This window comes from Oncorhynchus masou, chromosome 10, assembly GCF_036934945.1.
Source record: "Oncorhynchus masou masou isolate Uvic2021 chromosome 10, UVic_Omas_1.1, whole genome shotgun sequence".
Lineage (NCBI taxonomy): Eukaryota > Metazoa > Chordata > Actinopteri > Salmoniformes > Salmonidae > Oncorhynchus > Oncorhynchus masou.
This window is the reverse complement of record NC_088221.1, coordinates 16,769,178-16,787,412: the sequence shown is the minus strand read 5'-3', so window position 1 is coordinate 16,787,412 and position 18,235 is coordinate 16,769,178.

Here is an 18,235-nt window from a genome sequence, read left to right as displayed (position 1 = left end):
TGATGATGTGATTTGTGGTTCACTTTTTCAGTATGCTATTGGTCAGCAACTTAGATTTGTAATCCAAACAGTCATATGGGTATAAAGAGGTCTTTAGATTTATTGTTGCCATCTCGTTTTCTGCTGACTCAGCTCTGGTGATATACCTACACTGTCTCTCTCTCTCCCCTCCCCGTGGACTTTCTGCGACATGACATTTAAGGCCGTGACATCTCGCTTTCTCTCCCTCTCTGATCATGCCTCGATACTTAATACTTTGTTAATTAATGAAAGCAATACCTCGTAACTTAAGCTTATTCAATGTATGTGAATTCCTACATTTTACAATGTAATTAAGTATTTGCGTTTGGTATAAATAATATACTCTCTGGGCATATCAAAGTTCCACAGTGGGATCTCTGCGATTTTTAGAGTTATGATCCAATTTGTAAGAATTACCAACAGGGTGAATGTGAAAATGAAGGACATGCAATGAAACAAGTAAAAGGAGTGCTGTGATTGGTCACATTTCAAGCAGACCACCATAGTCCCTGTGCCCAAGGAAGCGAAGGTAACCTGCCTAAATAATTACCACCCCGTGGCACTTATGTCGGTAGCCATGAAGTGCATTGAAAGGCTGGACATGGCTCACATCAACAGCCTCCTCCCAGACACCCTAGACCCACTCCAATTCGCATACCGGCCCAACAGATCCTCAAATGACGCAATCACACTCCACACTGCCCTTTCTCACCTGGTCAAATGGAACACCTATGTGAGAATGCTGTTCAAAGTTCATCACTAAGCTAAGGACTCTGGGACTAAACCCCTCCCTCTGCAACTGGATCCTGGACTTCCTGATGGGCCGCCCCCAGGAAGTAAGAGTAGGCAACAATACGTCTGCTACGCTGATCCTTAACATGATCCCCTCAGGGGTGTGTACTTAGTCCCTTCTTGTATTCCCTGTTTACCCACGACTGTGTGGCTAAACCTGACTCCAACACCATCATTAAGTTTGCTGACGACACAACAGCCTGATCAACGATGAGACGGCCTATAGGGAGGAGGTCAGAGAACTGGCCAGGTTAAAAACCTCTCCCTCAATGTGAGCAAGAAAAAGGAGCTGATTGTGGACTACAGGAAAAGGTGGGCCAAACAGGCCCCAATTAACATTGACGGGGCTGTAGTGTAGCGGGTCGAGAGTTTCATATTCCTTGGTGTCCACATCACCAACAAACTATCATGGTCCAATCATACCAAGACAGTCATGAAGAGGGCACAACAAAACCTTTTTCCCCTCAGAAGACAAAAAATATTTGGCATGGGCCCCCAGATCCTCAAAAGGTTCTACAGCTGCACCATCGAGAGCACCCGGAACGGTTGCAACTGCTCGGCAGCCCATAAAAAAAAATGTCAGAGACTCCAGTCACCCAAGTTATAGACTGTTTTCTCTGCTACCGCATGACAAGCGGTACCGGAGTGCCAAGTCTAGGACCAAAAGGCTCCTCATCAGCTTCGACCCCAAGCCATTAGACTGCTGAACCATTCATAAAAATCGCGTTCTGACCATCGTTCGTGTGTGTTTTCCTTGTTTTAGTGTTGGTCAGGACGTGAGCTGGGTGGGCATTCTATGTTGTGTGTCTGGTTTGTCTATTTCTATGTTTGGCCTGATATGGTTCTCAATCAGAGGCAGGTGTTAGTCATTGTCTCTGATTGGGAACCATATTTTGGTAGCCTGTTTTGTGTTGGGTTTTGTGGGTGATGGTTCCTGTCTTTGTGTTTGTGGCACCAGATAGGACTGTTTTGGTTTTTCACGGTTCTTGTTTTGTAGATTGTTGTACTTTCATCTTTATTAAAGATGCACAAAACTAACCACGCTGCATTTTGGTCCGCCTTTTGGTCCGCCTCTCTTTCCCCAGATGAAAACCATTATAGTCTTCCAGGTCGTATCGCACATTTCAGAAAAATGTCCCATGTTTTTCCAGATATCCCAGTTTGAATAAATCCTGTTTGGAATATTATATTATTTTTTTAAATCTAGGAATTTTGTTATCCTACTTGCAGGCCTTGGGTGGCTTCTAAACTTTGACTTTCAGGACACTGTATTAGGGTAAAGCTAGGCCTCAAAATAAGGCCTTTTGAGATATGTAGTGTCATAAAGAGTTTAATTATACTGATAACATTCACCTAGGAACTCACTTGGTGAAGGACACATGGGTGAAAGAGAAACAATTCAACAACCATGTCTCTTTCACTAACACTTACAATTAAGGCACACACAATAAGTCATACAAAAGTTAAACTTAAAATACGAACATGTCTTCTAGCATATTAGTATGAATGTCTCAACCCATGTTCAATAATGGCCTTGTCCCCTTTATTCAGATTACAACCTCTCACTTTTGGTTATTTGAAAAGGAATATGTATATACAGTACCAGTCAAAAGTTTGGACACACCTACTCATTCAAGGATTTAGTTTATTTGTACTATTTTCTACAATGTAGAATAATTGTGAAGACATCAAAACTATGACATAACACACATGGAATCATGTTGGAACCAAAAAAGTGTTAAACAAATCAAAATATATTTTATATTTGAGATTCTTTAAAGTAGCCACCCTTTACCTTGATGACAGCTTTGCACATTCTTGGTAGCCACTGTGGTCCGCTGTAACTGCTTACTGACTGCACACTAACATTACTGCATGAGTGTAGTGTGTTAATTATATCAGCTATGCTGACTATGACGTTACTTTGCTAATATGGTGACAACGATGTAGGCTTGGTGTAGCGGTTTGGCTTGGAAATGTTTTTTCAGCCTCGTCAAATACAGCTGATGCGTTGTGCATTGAAGTCCACAAGCAAAGAGAAGAGAGGGAATATAAGGAATCCAATATCTGTCACGACTTCCGCCGAAGTCGGCTCCCCTCCTTGTTCGGGCGACATTCGGCGGTCGACGTCACCGGCCTTCTAGCCATCGCCGCTCCATTCTTCATTGTTGAATTTGTTTTGTCTTGTTCCCCGCACACCTGGTTTACATATACGGTCCCAGTGGGATGCGTCTCTCCCTTCCTAGGGTGTATGATGAGACAGCAGCCCGGTGCCAGGGGTTCCTATTACAGCTGGACCTATACCTGGCCACCGTTCACCCAGCTCCCTTGGGAAGGGAGAGGGTGTCTGCCCTCGTCTCATGCCTCTCGGGGAAAGCTCTGGAGTGGTCAAACGCCGTGTGGGGAGAAGGAGATGCGGCTTTGGTCCACTTCGAAGAGTTCACCACCGCTTCCGGGCAGTCTTTGACCATCCGCCCGGGTAGAGTTGCTGGAGAGCGGCTCTTCCACCTGAGGCAGGGAACGAGGAGCGCCCAGGAGTTTGCCCTAGAATTCCGGGCCTTGGCAGCCGGTGCAGGATGGAAGGATAGGGCCCTTATCGACCACTACCGATGCAGCCTGCGCAAGGACGCAGGGATGCCACCATCACCTTTGACCAACTGGTGGATCTGTCCATCTTGTTGGATAACCTGCTGGTCACCCGCGGACGTCCAGAGAGCGCTCTGTCGGTTCCATCTTCCAGCACCCACACTCCGGGGGCCCATGGAGCTGGGAGGGGCATCGCTTAGGGAGGCTGGAGGAGGGGCCTTCACGTGCACCATCTGTGGCCGCAGAGGGCACACTGCCGGTCAGTGCCGGGTTGGTCCCTCTGGGAGTCGAGGCAGCAGGCAGGGCTCTCTGGCGTCACCCCAGGTGAGTCTGCAACACTCTCATCCAGAGCCCTCTGTTGACCACCTGTTTGTGCATGTTTGTTTTCCTCGCATTCCCAGCATAAGTCGCTCGTCGATTCAGGCGCGGCTGGGAATTTTATCGACAGAGCGTTCACACTTAGTTTAGGGCTTCCTATTAGTTGACCATTAGGGTCCGGGTTAATTAGGTGAAGCCAACATCTCCCTGGCAATGGTGAAGCAGTCTCTTCCTCATTGAATCTCCTGCATTTCTTGTGGTACTAGGCCTTCCCTGGTTGGCTAGTCATGACCCCACCATTTCATGGCAACATAGGGCTCTAACGGGGTGGTCATGAGAGTGCTCGAGGAGGAGTGTAGGGGTTTCCGTTGGTGCTACCATGGTGGAAAGTCCAGACCAGGTCTCCACCGTGCTCATCCCCCCAGAATATGCCGATTTGGCTCTCGCCTTCTCCAAAAAGATTGCGATAAATAACCTGGTAGACGCTGCACTTCCCAGGAGTCACGTGTATACCTGACGCAAGCTGAGACGGCGGCTATGGAGACATATGTCTCTGAATCCCTGCACCAGGGGTACATTCAGAGTTTACTTTTTCGTGAAGAAGGAGGGAGGTCTGCGCCCGTGCATTGACTATCGAGGTCTCAATCAAATCACGGTTAGGTACAGTTACCTGCTACCTCTCATTGCCACAGCGATTGAGTCAATGCACGGTGCGCGCTTCTTCACTAAACTGGATCTCAGGAGCGCTTACAAACTGGTGCGTATCCGGGAGGGGGACGAGTGGAAGACGGCGTTCAGTACCACCTCAGGGCATTATGAGTACCTCGTCATTCCGTACGGGTTGATGAATGCTCCATTAGTCTTCCAATCCTTTGTAGACAGGATTTTCAGGGACCTGGACGGGCAAGGTGTAGTGGTGTATATCGATGATATTCTGAAATACTCAGCTACACACGCCGAGCATGTGTCCTTGGTGCACAGGGTACTTGGATGACTGTTGGAGCATGACCTATACGTCAAGGCTGAGAAATGCCTGTTCTTCCAGCAGACCGTCTCCTTCTTAGGGTATTGCATTTCCACATCAGGGGTGGAGATGGTGACCGCATTTCAGGCATGCGTAATTGGCCGACTCCCACCACGGGAAAGGAAGTGCAGCGGTTTTTAGGGTTTGCCAATTACTACCGGAGATTTATCCGAGGTTTTGGCCAGGTGGCTGCTCCAATTTCCTCACTACTGAAGGGGGGTCCTGTACGTTTGTAGTTGTCGGATGACGTGGACAGGGCTTTTGGGCACCAAAACTTTCAAAACAGCCCCAAAAGGGCTCTGTTTACCTCATCTCCTGTGCTGGCCCATCCGGATCCCTCTTTGGCATTCATAGTGGAGGTGGACGCGTCCTAGGCTGGGATAGGAGCCGTGCTCTCTCAGCGCTCGGGCACGCCACCGAAGCTCCGCCCCTGTGCCATCTTCTCGAGGAAGCTCAGCCCGGCGGAGCAGAACTATGATGTGGGGGAGCGGGAGATGTTGGCTGTGGTTATAGCTTTGAAGGCGTGGAGACATTGGTTTGAGGGGGCTAAACAACCTTTCCTCATCAGGACTGACCACCGCAACCTGGAGTACATCCGGGCAGCGAGGAGACTGAATCCTCGTCAGGCAAGGTGGGCCATGTTTTTTACCCGTTTTGTGTTTACCCTGTCCTACAGACCAGGTTCCCAAAATGTTAAGGCAGACGCACTGTCCCAGCTGAATGACACAGTAGAGCGGCCCATGGATAAGACTCCCATACTCCCGGCCTCCTGCCTGGTAGTGCCAGTCGTGTGGGAGCTGGACGCGGACATTGAGCAGGCGTTACGTACAAAGCCCACTCCCCTCCAGTGTCCCACTGGGCGTCTGTACGTTCCATCTGCTGTCCGTGACCAGTTTATCTATTGGGCCCACACGTCACCCTCCTCTGGTCATCCGGAGAATGGCCGGACGGTGCGCTGTCTGAGTGGGAAGTACTGGTGGCCTACATTGGCAAAGGATGGAGGGTTTATGTTTCCTCCTGCTCTGTGTGCGCCCAGTGTAAGGCTCCTAGATACCTGACCAGAGGTACGCTATATCCCTTACCCGTTCCACAACGGCCTTGGTCACACCTGTCGGTTCATTTTCGAATCGATCTTCCTCCCTCACAGGGAAACACCATGATCCTGGCCATGTGGAGTCCAGTCGTCTCCTCCCTCTACCCGGTCTCCCTACGGCCCTACAGACTGCGGAGGCCTTGTTTACACACGTCTTCCGGCACTACGGGGTGCCTGAGGATATAGTGTCTGATCGGGGTCCCCAGTTCACGTAGAGAGTTTGGAAGGCGTTCATGGAACGTCTGGGGGTCTCGATCAGCCTCACCTCAGGTTTTCACCCTGAGAGTAACGGGCAGGTAGAGAGAGTCAACCAGGATGTGGGCAGGTTTCTGCGGTCTTATTGCCAGGACAGGCCGGGGGAGAGGGTGGTGTTCGTGCGCTGGGCCGAAATGGAGCAGATCTCACTCCACCACTCCTCCTCTAACTTCTCCGCCTTTCAGTGTGTATTGGGGTACCAGCCGGTTCTGGTGCCATGGCATTAGAGTCAGACCGAGGGTCATGCGGTGGACGACTGGTTCCGGCACGCGGAGGAGACATGGGAAGCCACTATGTACACCTCCAGCAGGCCGCGCTGTGCCAAAAAACCAGCATGGACCGTCACCACAGTGAGGCCCCGGGGTCTGGCTCTCAACCTGCAACTTGCCCCTCCACCTGCCCTGCCAGAAGCTGGGTCCACGGTTTGTGGGGCCATTCAATGTCCCTAAGAGAGTGAACGAGGTGTTCTGCCTGCGGCTATAGAACCCTGACCTGTTCACTGGATGTGCTACTTGTCCCGGACCTGCTGTATTCGACTCTCTCCCTCTCTACTGCTGTCTCTAACTGTAAATGACCGTCTATGAAAAGACAACTGACATTTACTCCTGAGATTCTGACCTGTTGCACCGTCTACAACCACTGTGATTATTATTATTATTATTTGACCCTGCTGGTCATTTATGAACATTTGAACATCTACTGTTATAATCTCAACCCAGCACAGCCAGAAGAGGACTGGCCCCACCTCAGAGTCTGGTTCCTCTCTAGGTTTCTTCCTAGGTTCCTGCCTTTCATGGGAGTTTTTCCTCGCCACTGTGCTTCTACATTTTCATTGTTTGATGTTGGGGGTGGCACACCCAAGGTTTCAGTTTTTTGTGTTATTTCTTGTTTATTTCACAATAAAAAAATATTTAGCATCTTCAAAGTGGTAGGCATGTTGTGTAAATCGAATGATAGAACCCCCCCCTCAAAAAAAAAATCTTAATTCCAGGTTGTAAGGCAAAAAAATAATTAAAATGTCGCTGAAGATGTCCCAAAACATTTAGTGGCCATTTTTCTCAAAAGTGGGTTTACAAGTTTATCAACTTTCAAAACAGAATTACTTTCCCGTTGTTTCTCAACTGGGTTAGGGTTAGGGTTTTATACATTGTTTTTACAATGGATAAAAGTAGAGACTCAGAGCTACAAAATGGTATAACCCTAAGTCAGTCAAAGAGGAAAAATGTCATGACAGGGACAAACACGATTCGCATTTTCAATAGCTCAGACATGTGGCAGGGATTTAAGACAATCACGGTTTACGGAAAACTGGCCACGTCGCAGACACTGGCGACTCATTTAGAGACAGACTTAACACATTCTTTTCCCACTTCGAGGAAAACAATCCAGAGCCACCATCATGGACCCCCGCTGTTCACGAGAACTGTAGGCTCCCGATCTCTGTCGCCGACGTGTGTAGGACTTTCAAGTGTGTTAACCCTCGTAAGGCAGACGGCCCGGACGGAATACCAAGCCAGGTCATCAGTGCATGCGCAGACTAGCTGGATTGTGTGTTTATATCAGTCTTTTATACCGACTTGAAATACGACGTCCACCATTGTTTCTGTACCCAAGCAAGCTACGGTAACTAAACTAAATGACTGCTGCTCCGTAGCACTCACCTCTGTCATCATGAAATGCTCCGAGAGGCTAGTCAAGTACCGTATCACCTCCACCTTGTCCGACACCCTAGAAATGCGGCAAGGCCCCGAAGACAAACTTCTACAGACGCAGCATAGAGTGCATTCTGTCGAGCTGCATCACTGCCTAATACGACAACTGCACCCGCCCTCAACCGAATGGCTCTCCAGAGGATGGTGTGATCAGCCCAACACATCACCGGGGACACACTGCCTGCCCTCGAGGACATTTACAGCACTCTGTGTCAAACGAGGGCCATGTATTTTGAAATAGGTATTTAAATGACTTCTGAGTCATTTGTATTACACCGGGCTGCACTACAATTCAACGTATTTCGTAGTAAGATACTGTCAAAGCTGTGATTTGCATTTTCAAAAGAAAAAATATTTCTATAAAACATAAATAAGCTTGCACTGACATCAGAAGTCTGTTGGCACTATGATGTGATAAGAGCATCTGCTATATAAACAAAATATAAATGTAATGTAAAAATAAACCTTTGCACAGCATGCTGAGTATTATTGCAATGCGCTCCACCCCAACACAAGGCCAATACAAAACACACAAGCTCATTTATCTAATATATACTCTACATTGCAATTTGTTACACTGCTTAATTATACACTGGATTCTCAACATAGCTCACGGTAATACATCTACTGCTGTGCATATTATTCTTATTCTGCTGTGTATAAGCATAGATTGCATTTGGATTACTGACACAGCGTTATTTGGTTTGTTAACTGGATTCAATCTGACATTCGTGATTTCTTGATCCTGTTTTGGTTATTATTTGTGTACTTGTTTGACATTTTTGCTGCACTGTTAAAAGCTAGTAACACAATTTCGCTGCACCCACTAGAACATTTGCTAAATTGTGTACGCGACCAATAAAATTTGATTTGACAAAATATGCCGTTTTTTAAATATATGGTTTGTTAAGTTATCTCATATCTTTGAAAATATAAATACAGTTATATTTCAACTATATGGACACATCAATTATACTGTTATTCATAAGTCCTTACATGTATGTATAATGTCCTAAAGGTAGATACATGTTCAGCTGCGTCATCTCCATACATTTACCACCTCAACCTTTTCAATACACACCAGGCTTAGCTGTGATCAAGTTCACGATTTAACCAGGCTGACAATCCTATCACTCATCCTCCTCATGTAGCCCTTATGAATATGTATAGGCAGCAGCTAAGCTTGTTAACATTCCCATTTAATCCCACCCAGACACATGTGGAGCATTTTGCTATTGAACCCAAATCAATTGTAATAATCAAACACTTCCCAAGGGGTCAGCTGGATTGGCTGGGCAGAGAAAAATGACCTGTTGAGACATTAGTCAATGTCTCTTGGTTATCGTTGGTCTCATTTAGTTTGACAGAGAGCAGGTTGGGTTGGAGACTTTTAAGGGCCACTCTGAGTCCTCTGTCTACTCAATGCAAATAAGCCCTCACCAACAGGCGACATGCGGTTTATTGCTGTCTTGTTAGCAAAGCGATTTATGCTGCATCAATTTATACAGCTCCATTTATTACTGCATCTGTCAAGGGCAGTGTGAGTTGTCAATACGGTTATGGTAGACTCATTTGTCAGTTGGAGGGATTTCGAAAACGTATATAACTATATCTTTTCAGATATTTACTTTTTATTCCCCTGTAGCTTGGTGGGAAGTGGATGCTAGTCCACGATAATAAAATAGGAATAATAATGAATGCCTTAAATAAATAATTCAAATGAGTCATTTCTTAATGATGATAAAAAAAGGCACTGCTACGATTAAAACACTACAGATGACAACACAATCATGGTCATCTATCATCATGTACTCAGATCAACAAGAATAAAACGTGTAAGTACTATCAAAGCTTTTCTTAGAATGTCCTGGTTTGTGCAGGTAGTATGAGTCACGTCTCACAGTGGTGAATGATAACGAAAGGGACAAAAGGTCAGTGAACTAGGGCGACAATACAACAGCTACAGTTACAAGGAATACAGTCATTAGCATGACAACACCTCTCTCCAACACTCCCACAACACACTGAACCAGTGAGACATTCTGAGATTTTATGAGAGACATTCAGAGAAATTTTTGTGAGACACTCTGAGAGACATTCTGTGAGACTCTCTGAGAGACATTCTGAGAGACTCTCTGAGAGACATTCTGAGAAATTCTGTGAGAATCTCTGAGAGACATACTGTGAGACTCTCTGGGGGACATACTGTGAGACTCTCTGGGAGACATACTGTGAGAATCTCTGAGAGACATTTTGTGAGACTCTCTGGGGGACATACTGTGAGAATCTCTGAGAGACATTCTGTGAGACTCTCTGGGAGACATACTGTGCGACATTCTAAGACTTTATGAGATCAAATCAAATCATATCAAACTGTATTTGTCACATGCTCTGAATACAACAGGTGTAGACCTTACAGTGAAATGCTTACTTACCAGACCTTAACCAAAAATACCAACAACAAAAAAGAAAGAAGAGGTAAAGTAACAAATTATTAAAGAGCAGCAGTAAAGTAACAATAGATAACAATAGATACAGTACATTCTGTGAGATGTTTTGTGAGACATTCTGAGACTTTCTGAGAAACATTCCTATAAATTCTGCGAGCCATTCTGAGATACAGTCTGTGAGTTGTTTTATGAGACATTCTGTGACACATTCTGTTACCACAGATCCTCTAGCACATGTCATGCTAGATATCTTAGAATGTGTTCAGCTTAAATCCACAGAAGCAATGTTTTATTACTATAAACAAAATGACCAACTGGGTACCTACATTTGTCATACCGTTCCTCTTTCAATACGGATGCTATTCATCAGATCATGTGGGTACCATGCGGTGTTGAAAACACAGACTTACAGTGAGGGGCTATACACCACAGGAGGACACAGAGGGGAGTGTCTCACACAAATGACTATTTGTCAAAGCTGCCACACTGTAACAGAGTCTGCATAGAGGCTTTCTCTTTGAAACAACACACTTTTCAAGTTTTTTGAACCATGTGTAACTTTTTAAACTATGACATTATCCTCAACACATTCTGTTATTTAAAAGGATTATCTTATTATAATATTCACATAAGTCACATAAGTCACTGTCGTACAGTCCACAATCCATCACACAATGTTTAACAGGTTAGCCTGTTTTGTCATCTTTCAGTGTTCAGCACACTGTGTGCGTGTGTGCGTGTGCGCGTGTGCGTGTGTGTGTGTGTGTGTGCGTGCGTGCGTGCGCGCGTGTGCGTGCGTGCGTGCGCGCGCGTGCGTGCATGTGTGTGTGCGTGCGTGTGTGTCTGTGCGTGTGTGTGTGTGTGTGTGTGTGTGTGTGTGTGTGTGTGTGTGTGTGTGTGTGTGTGTGTGTGTGTGTGTGTGTGTGTGTGTGTGTGTGTGTGTGTGTGCATGTGCATGTGTGTGTGTCTGTTCCAAATACTGAGCCATGCAGCTTCGCAGGAGGATCATCATCAATCATGGATGGAAAATTATATTTCTTTCCTGTCCCTCCAAGGCACTTGACCTTTCTGAGACTTTTCTCTGGGATTTCTCCTTACTGCGATATCTTAATAAAAGATACAGAGATCCCCTTACCATGGAAAAGGTGCAGTGGAGAAACAGCAATATAAACACTCCACCACTTTGTGGGACCTACACCGTTATATGTGTTTTCGAAACGGCCCAGGGGGATGTTAAACTGTTTCTCCCAGGAGGATTACGTGACAAGTCCCATCAGCGTTGACGTGTATGTCTGTATTCAGAGAGCATTAGCGCTACTGCAGCATTTTCATGTCTGAATAGGCACCAACTTTGATAATCAAAGGGACACATAGGGCAACTGGAATGGCAGACAGCAGGGCATATAAAATGTTCCATGTAACGAGGTACAACTCCGTCATAATCTCTCTGATTAATATACTGGTGCGTGCTGTGTTGAGATCAACTGCGTTTGTTCAATAATAAATTATCAATATTAATATCTGCATTTATTGGAATGGAACAAATCTCGGTGTTAGTGTACATAGACAGAGTATAAACCAATGCAGTAATGACGTTAGAGTGCAGTGCATCACACATATCTGTAATAATATTGAAAAACATTCTCAATCTGATTCTCACCCTTATCCCTGTCTGTTCAGAGTATTCCCCTAGGATACCCTGACTCGTGGTAGCCCGATCCCCACTGAGAGCTTCCCCCTGGCGGCCCTGTCCCGCTGGTAGCTGGCCTGTCGTGGCATTTTACCTGTGGAGGAGACATGGGGAATCCTGGCAGACTCTCAGACTTTCCAGCCCCTCCATAGAAATGCCAGAGACTCTCCCTCCTCTCCCCACAGAGATGTCTCTCTATGTGGGTAGAGTCTGCTGGCCACAGCTCCTCCTGGTCCCCCTGCAGGAATAATCTCTGGCTGGCAGAGCACAAAAGGCCAGCCTGGGCTGACAGGGCCTGAGAGCAGCACTCCTGTTGGGGAGCCTCGATCGGTCCCCATAGGGTCCAGAGTGGTGACGGGTCTGATAAGCTACACTCACGCAGAAAATTCTCCAGTGTTAAATCAACACAGAGAGAGTTAAATTAACACTGAAAGTGTGGACCTGTATAGACACTGGAACAGTGTTACACTCACTACACTTCTTGGTGTAAAGCCTTATTTCCCAGAGAACCTTACCTTTCGAGTGAATTGTGGAGTTACCACCCATGACTGTATTTGATATTGACAGAGATGTGGTTGTTGCATTCATTTCTTTTCAATCATATGGACTTTGCCATGTGAGATCCTGAACAAATATGTTTTTAATTCAAATTAAATTAACACAATGCATATTGTATAAGGCCTTGTTTTGAGGTCCTACACTCTAAACATAACAATTAAATCTGTAACTGTTAATTGTTGAATTCACACTCATGGGTGTAAATTAACTCCAGTGTTAGCATTATTAACCGGCGTTTAGCTTTAACCATGTCCATCATTATCGTATTTCCCGGTAAGCTCTATTGCAGGTTGATTTTAAGAATTGTTTGTTTCAATATCTATATTTTTGCATGGGCATCGATTGATACATTAATCTTATGCAGCTCAAATGTAAATTAAATACATTTTTCTAAACTATTCCAATATGTTATTTGGTGTTATTGCACCTGTTACTGAAATGGTTGATCCAGTTTAAATTCTTTAGGTAGTCTCATTTTGCAGTCTTCCTAACCCTGGCAGTCATTCTGAATGCAGGTTGCGGGAGATAAAAAAAAATCAGAAGGTTGGATATTCCCACTCTGGCTGGATTTCAATAGGGATTTCACATCACTTTTCAAGCCAGCCTAATTTGACAGGTTGCATGTATAACCGTTGGGTTGTTCAGATTACCCAAACGTGGGTAAAATTAAGCATCATTTGGGTTTTCATCCTGGGTTGACCAAGCTGGGTATTTTTTTTAATGCAATCCATAGGTTTAGTAGTGGTGTGGCTTTCAGATAGTTTACTTAGCCTTCCTTGATAGCAAATGTGGATCATGTTACGTTTGAACACGGCAATGTCCAATTCTTCTTGAATATTATTGCGCAAAACATTTATTGCACGACACTTTCGGTGTTCATTTAACACTGGGGAATTTGCTGGGCATCCTCTTCCACACTGAACTAACACTTGTCTATGGGAGGCAGTAGCAAGATGTTCAGGGCGCTTTAGCACGGACAGGGGCTTTCAGGGGAAGGGTGGTGAGACGTTACGTGGTGGGTTATAAATCTGTAATAAGAAGGGCACACAAGTAATGAGCAGCCCTCTGCTCTGAAAGTAAAGGTCAACCCTATCTCACCAATCGTGTTCTCGCTCATAGAGCCGCGTTTGAGAGAATACAAGCTAAATCTCCCTCAATGTAATCTAAGAAACACCACTCATTTCTCGCCATGCTCCACACAGGGAAGCTTTAAGGGCTGGAATATGTTAATTACGGATAGAAGAATAGAATAGAATGACTTAAGCCACCATGTGGCTACTATCAAATATCCGCCGTATTTGGTAAAATAAGAATTTTTGTTCCGTGTTCAATTCTCGTCAGGACTAAACCGTGAACCTTGGACCAATCTAATCAGTGTGTGGAGAGGTTGGGCCCGGGGTGCTTTTGATTCTGTTAGGGATTTGACTGGCTAAGGCAACTCAAAGACTCAAGCAGCGGAAAAAGAAAAGACGCAGGTGTAATAATCTGACTCTGTCTAATCTACCATCTCTTCCACAGAAAAACACAAACGTGCATTACACATGCAGTGCATTCGAATGTACTCAGACCCCTTGACTTTTTCCACATTTTGTTACATTTTACAATCAGGCTGTAGTGTATTTAATTGATTTGTCCCTCATCAATCTACACACAATACCCCATAATGAGAAAGCAAAAATAGGTTTTCAGAAGTTATTGAAAATGTATAAAACAATTTAAACTGAAATATCACATTTACATAAGTATTCATACCATTTACTCAATACTTTGTTGAAGCACCTTTGGCAGCAATTACAGCATCGAATCTTCTTGAGTATGACACTACAAGCTTGGCACACCTGTATTTGGGGAGTTTCTCCCATTCTTCTCTACAGGTCCTCTCAAGCTCTGTCAGGTTGGATGGGGAGCATTGCTGCACAGCTATTTTTAGGACTCTCCAGAGATGTTCGATTAGGTTTAAGTCCGGGTTCTGGCTGGGCCACTCAAAGACATTCAGAGACTTGTCCCGAAGCACCCTGCGTTGTTTTGGCTGTGTGCTTAGGGTCACTGTCCTGTTGGAAGGTGAACCTTCGCCTCAGTCTGAGGTCCTGAGCACTCTGGAGCAGGTTTTCATCAAGGGTCTCTCTGTACTTTGCTCCGTTCATCTTTCCCTCGATCCTGACTAGTCTCCCAGTCCCTGCTGCTGAAAAACATACCCACAGCATGATGCTGCCACCACCATGCTTCACCATAGGGATGGCGCCAGGTTTCCTCCAGACGAGGCACTTGCCATTCAGTCCAAAGGATTCAGTCTTATTTCTCATGGTCCGAAAGTCTTTAAGTGCCTTTTGGCAAACTCCAAGCAGGCTGTCATGAGTCTTGGTGTGGGCTACTCCAAGTGGGGTACCAAGAGTCTTGGTGGTTCCAAACTTCTTCCATTTAAGAATGGTGGAGGCCACTGTATTCTTGGGAACCTTCAATGTGGCAGACATGTTTTGGTACCCTTCCCCAGATCTGTGCCTCGACACAATCCTGTCTCTGAGCTCTTTCAGACAATTCCTTCAACCTCATGGCTTGGTTTTGGCTCTGACATGCATTGTCAACTGTGGGACCTTATATAGACAGTTGTGTGCCTGTCCAAATCATGTCAAATCAATTGATTTTACCACAGGTGGAATCCAATCAAGTTGTAAAAACATCTCAAGGATGATCAATGGAAACAGTATGCACTTGAGCTCAATATCGAGTCTCATCGCATCTCATTATTTTAATCAATTAGAGAAAAATAAAAATATTAATTTGATTTAATCAATTTTAGAGTAAGGCTGTAACTTAACAAAATGTGGAAAAAGTCAAGGGGTCTGAATAGTTTCCGAATGCACTGTACACACACACATTCGCGCTCGCACACACTCACATACACACAAATTACACACACTTGAAAAACACACAAATACCCACACACTGATACATTCCCTCCACTGTCACACCCAAGGGACAGCCGTGAGCAGATGGATAGTTTTAGAGCAGTGGGGTCAGTGTGAGAGTCCAACCCTCTAAACCCAAGAGGAAATTATATAGGGCAGTACAGTGAGGCCTGGACCGAGCTCAGTCATTGGTCCCCGAGATGAAGGGAGCCGAGGGAGGAGGGAGAGAGAGGGAGCAGAGAGAGAGAGAGAGAGAGAGCAGGCTGATAATCTCCTCGTGACCTGGCAGTCACTGTAGAGTACTATTAGATCAGTTACCAAATCCTATCAAATATATTGCCATCCCACGATGTGGTAGCCAAGAACAGGGCCGGAGGGCTTGCCGCCTGCGGTTCTTATTAAACCTCTGGAAAGAGAGCTCTGTTTGTCTCCTCTGAGAATTGCAGAGGGGGGGAACAGGAGAGCTGGGATTAGTACTACAGCAGGGTGGTGGGAACAGGGACAGCCAGGAATTCTGATCTAATTTCCAACACTGCAAAAGTCCCCTTTTCACACAAGCAGCAGGATATGTTTTAAAGTGTGTTGTGTGCGTGTGTCAGAATGTGTGTTTGTGTAGGTGGAGGGTGTGGAGAGGGTGGAATGTGTTGGTGGGTGGGGGAGATAAAAAAAAAGGTATTCGTCCTCTTATAGGTAATTCAATATTGTCACTGCAGTTACCGAGATTTCATTCCTATGAGACAAGGTAATAATTAATGCCTTAACTTGATACCTTGTTGTTCGCTTACTCATGTCTGTCAAAGCTGTGATGTCAAGCTGTGACACACTCAGACTCCGTCGACATGATATCACCTCAGCTACCAACCACATTCGTTGTTCCGACACTGGGTAACAACACAGACTAATGTGTCTACTCTCTCTTCCCAGTCTAAACCTACAGCATGCCTAATGACTCTGGCACCTGCTCTAAGTCATCACAGAGGCAAGATCTGCAAATAGTATTATGATAATGGAGCAACAGATACTGTGGTGGATAATTGCTTTTTTGAGGCAGGGGGTAAACATGCCTTGACATCCTGAATTGACTCCAGACTGCATCTGCTGTTGATCATCAGGTCTTCGACAAAGACAGAAACAAACTGCCTGCACCATTCCGGCAATGACAATGTAAGAAAACAAAGAAGGTTGGTGAGGAGAACGAGAATCTTTCAGGAACAGGAGCGTATGTACTAATATTGGTTGAATGATCTCAGGCTTAGTGGGTTGGTGGAAAATGGAGGGGGAGAGGGATTGGCAAGGTGCCATAGCTGTGGCGGGCACATTGTGGAAAAAGGAGTGCGGCCCGGTTTGTTTTCCTTCGTTCAGCATTCAAGCACACAGCAATTACTCAATCCCTTGGAGGCAGCAGGCCGTTGGAGTAAATGGTGTCCTGCGTCATTTTCAGCAGGCCCAAGATGGATGAGATAGAGGGTGCAGTCATAATTGACACGACAGGATGACGCAGTTAATATTAATACAATGATGATGGGGACCTTCTTCTGATTCAGTTGAGCCAGTTGGGCAATACATCTCTGTTTCGATATAAAGTCTTGAAGGAGAAACGGTACTGCGAGCTAGTTTTATTTGTTGACACTATTTTCAATCTTTAAGAAGGCACTGCGTTGCCGAAACGTGTCTAAATAGGTGACTTTCTTCCTTCACTTTTTAAGACACTATTTTCAATGACTTTGAAAGACAAAATAGCAGGTTGATCGTTGACATTGCTGTTAGTTGTCATGTTCCTCCTTCCTCCTGTCAAATGTTGACTCGCAGGCAAAAGAAAACTTTCCGGTAGATGTGGCTATATTAAGAGAGGATACATTTAGGCAAACAAACAAAATGTTAGATTTTTCTTCTTCTGGTTAACTCCATGGCAACAGCACATCACACAGTAAGTAATATATTCATGCTGAGATCAGAGTGCTGCACTCTATTCATGACTAATACCAATTTGAAAAAGTCAAAACTTAAAAGCAAAAAACAAAGTACTTCTTTCACCGACTTCACAACAACCAAACCTGAAATCTTCAAAGAGCCGTTTTCATTGCTAAGAGAAAACACAGTGCTCATGGTGGTTATAGTGGCCATAGATCACTTTCAGTGCTGTACCTCTGAAGCACTTGAATTTCTTTTGGCATATGCTGTAGCTTATGGGGAATAACCAGTGGGAGTGTAGCTGGGCTCTCCAGACGTTTTTCGGACGATTAAAACCTGGGTCTAAGTGAAGGCTAGCTTCTATCTCTCCAGGTTCCTGTTGTTTTCAGCTGAAAAATGGAGATGCACTTTGTGAGCCTGTGAGAGGGAACACATACAGGGGGAAAACAGGCCATTGCTGAAACTACAAAGGGGAACCAACACCTACTGAGCCTTTCTCTCCAATGCATTTTAGAACACGGAACGTCAGAGTGCAGAAGGCAAACGGATGTCAGAATTAGAGGAAGAAAAGAACCACATCACAAAGGGAAAAGTATGTATGTATGATGTTTAATTCATTTACTGGAATAAGGAAGAGAGAGATTCAAAAGCACAGCATTAGTAGGTAAAAGCAGGCAGGCACAGCATGTCAAATGCTTGCGGTATCTTACAAGGTCGAGGATAGGAGGATGAAGCAGAAACCTGGACGAACGCTCATGGTTATCCTTTATCTGACGTTTTAACTCAATGAATGAGTACCAGAGTAAAACACATCATCTTACCTCTTCATTTTCCAGTTCACATATTCTAAGTCACAGGTAGAGCGAGACCCAGGCCTTTGAGCCAGTCGACACTGCAGCTTCAGGCAGCATTACCAGCA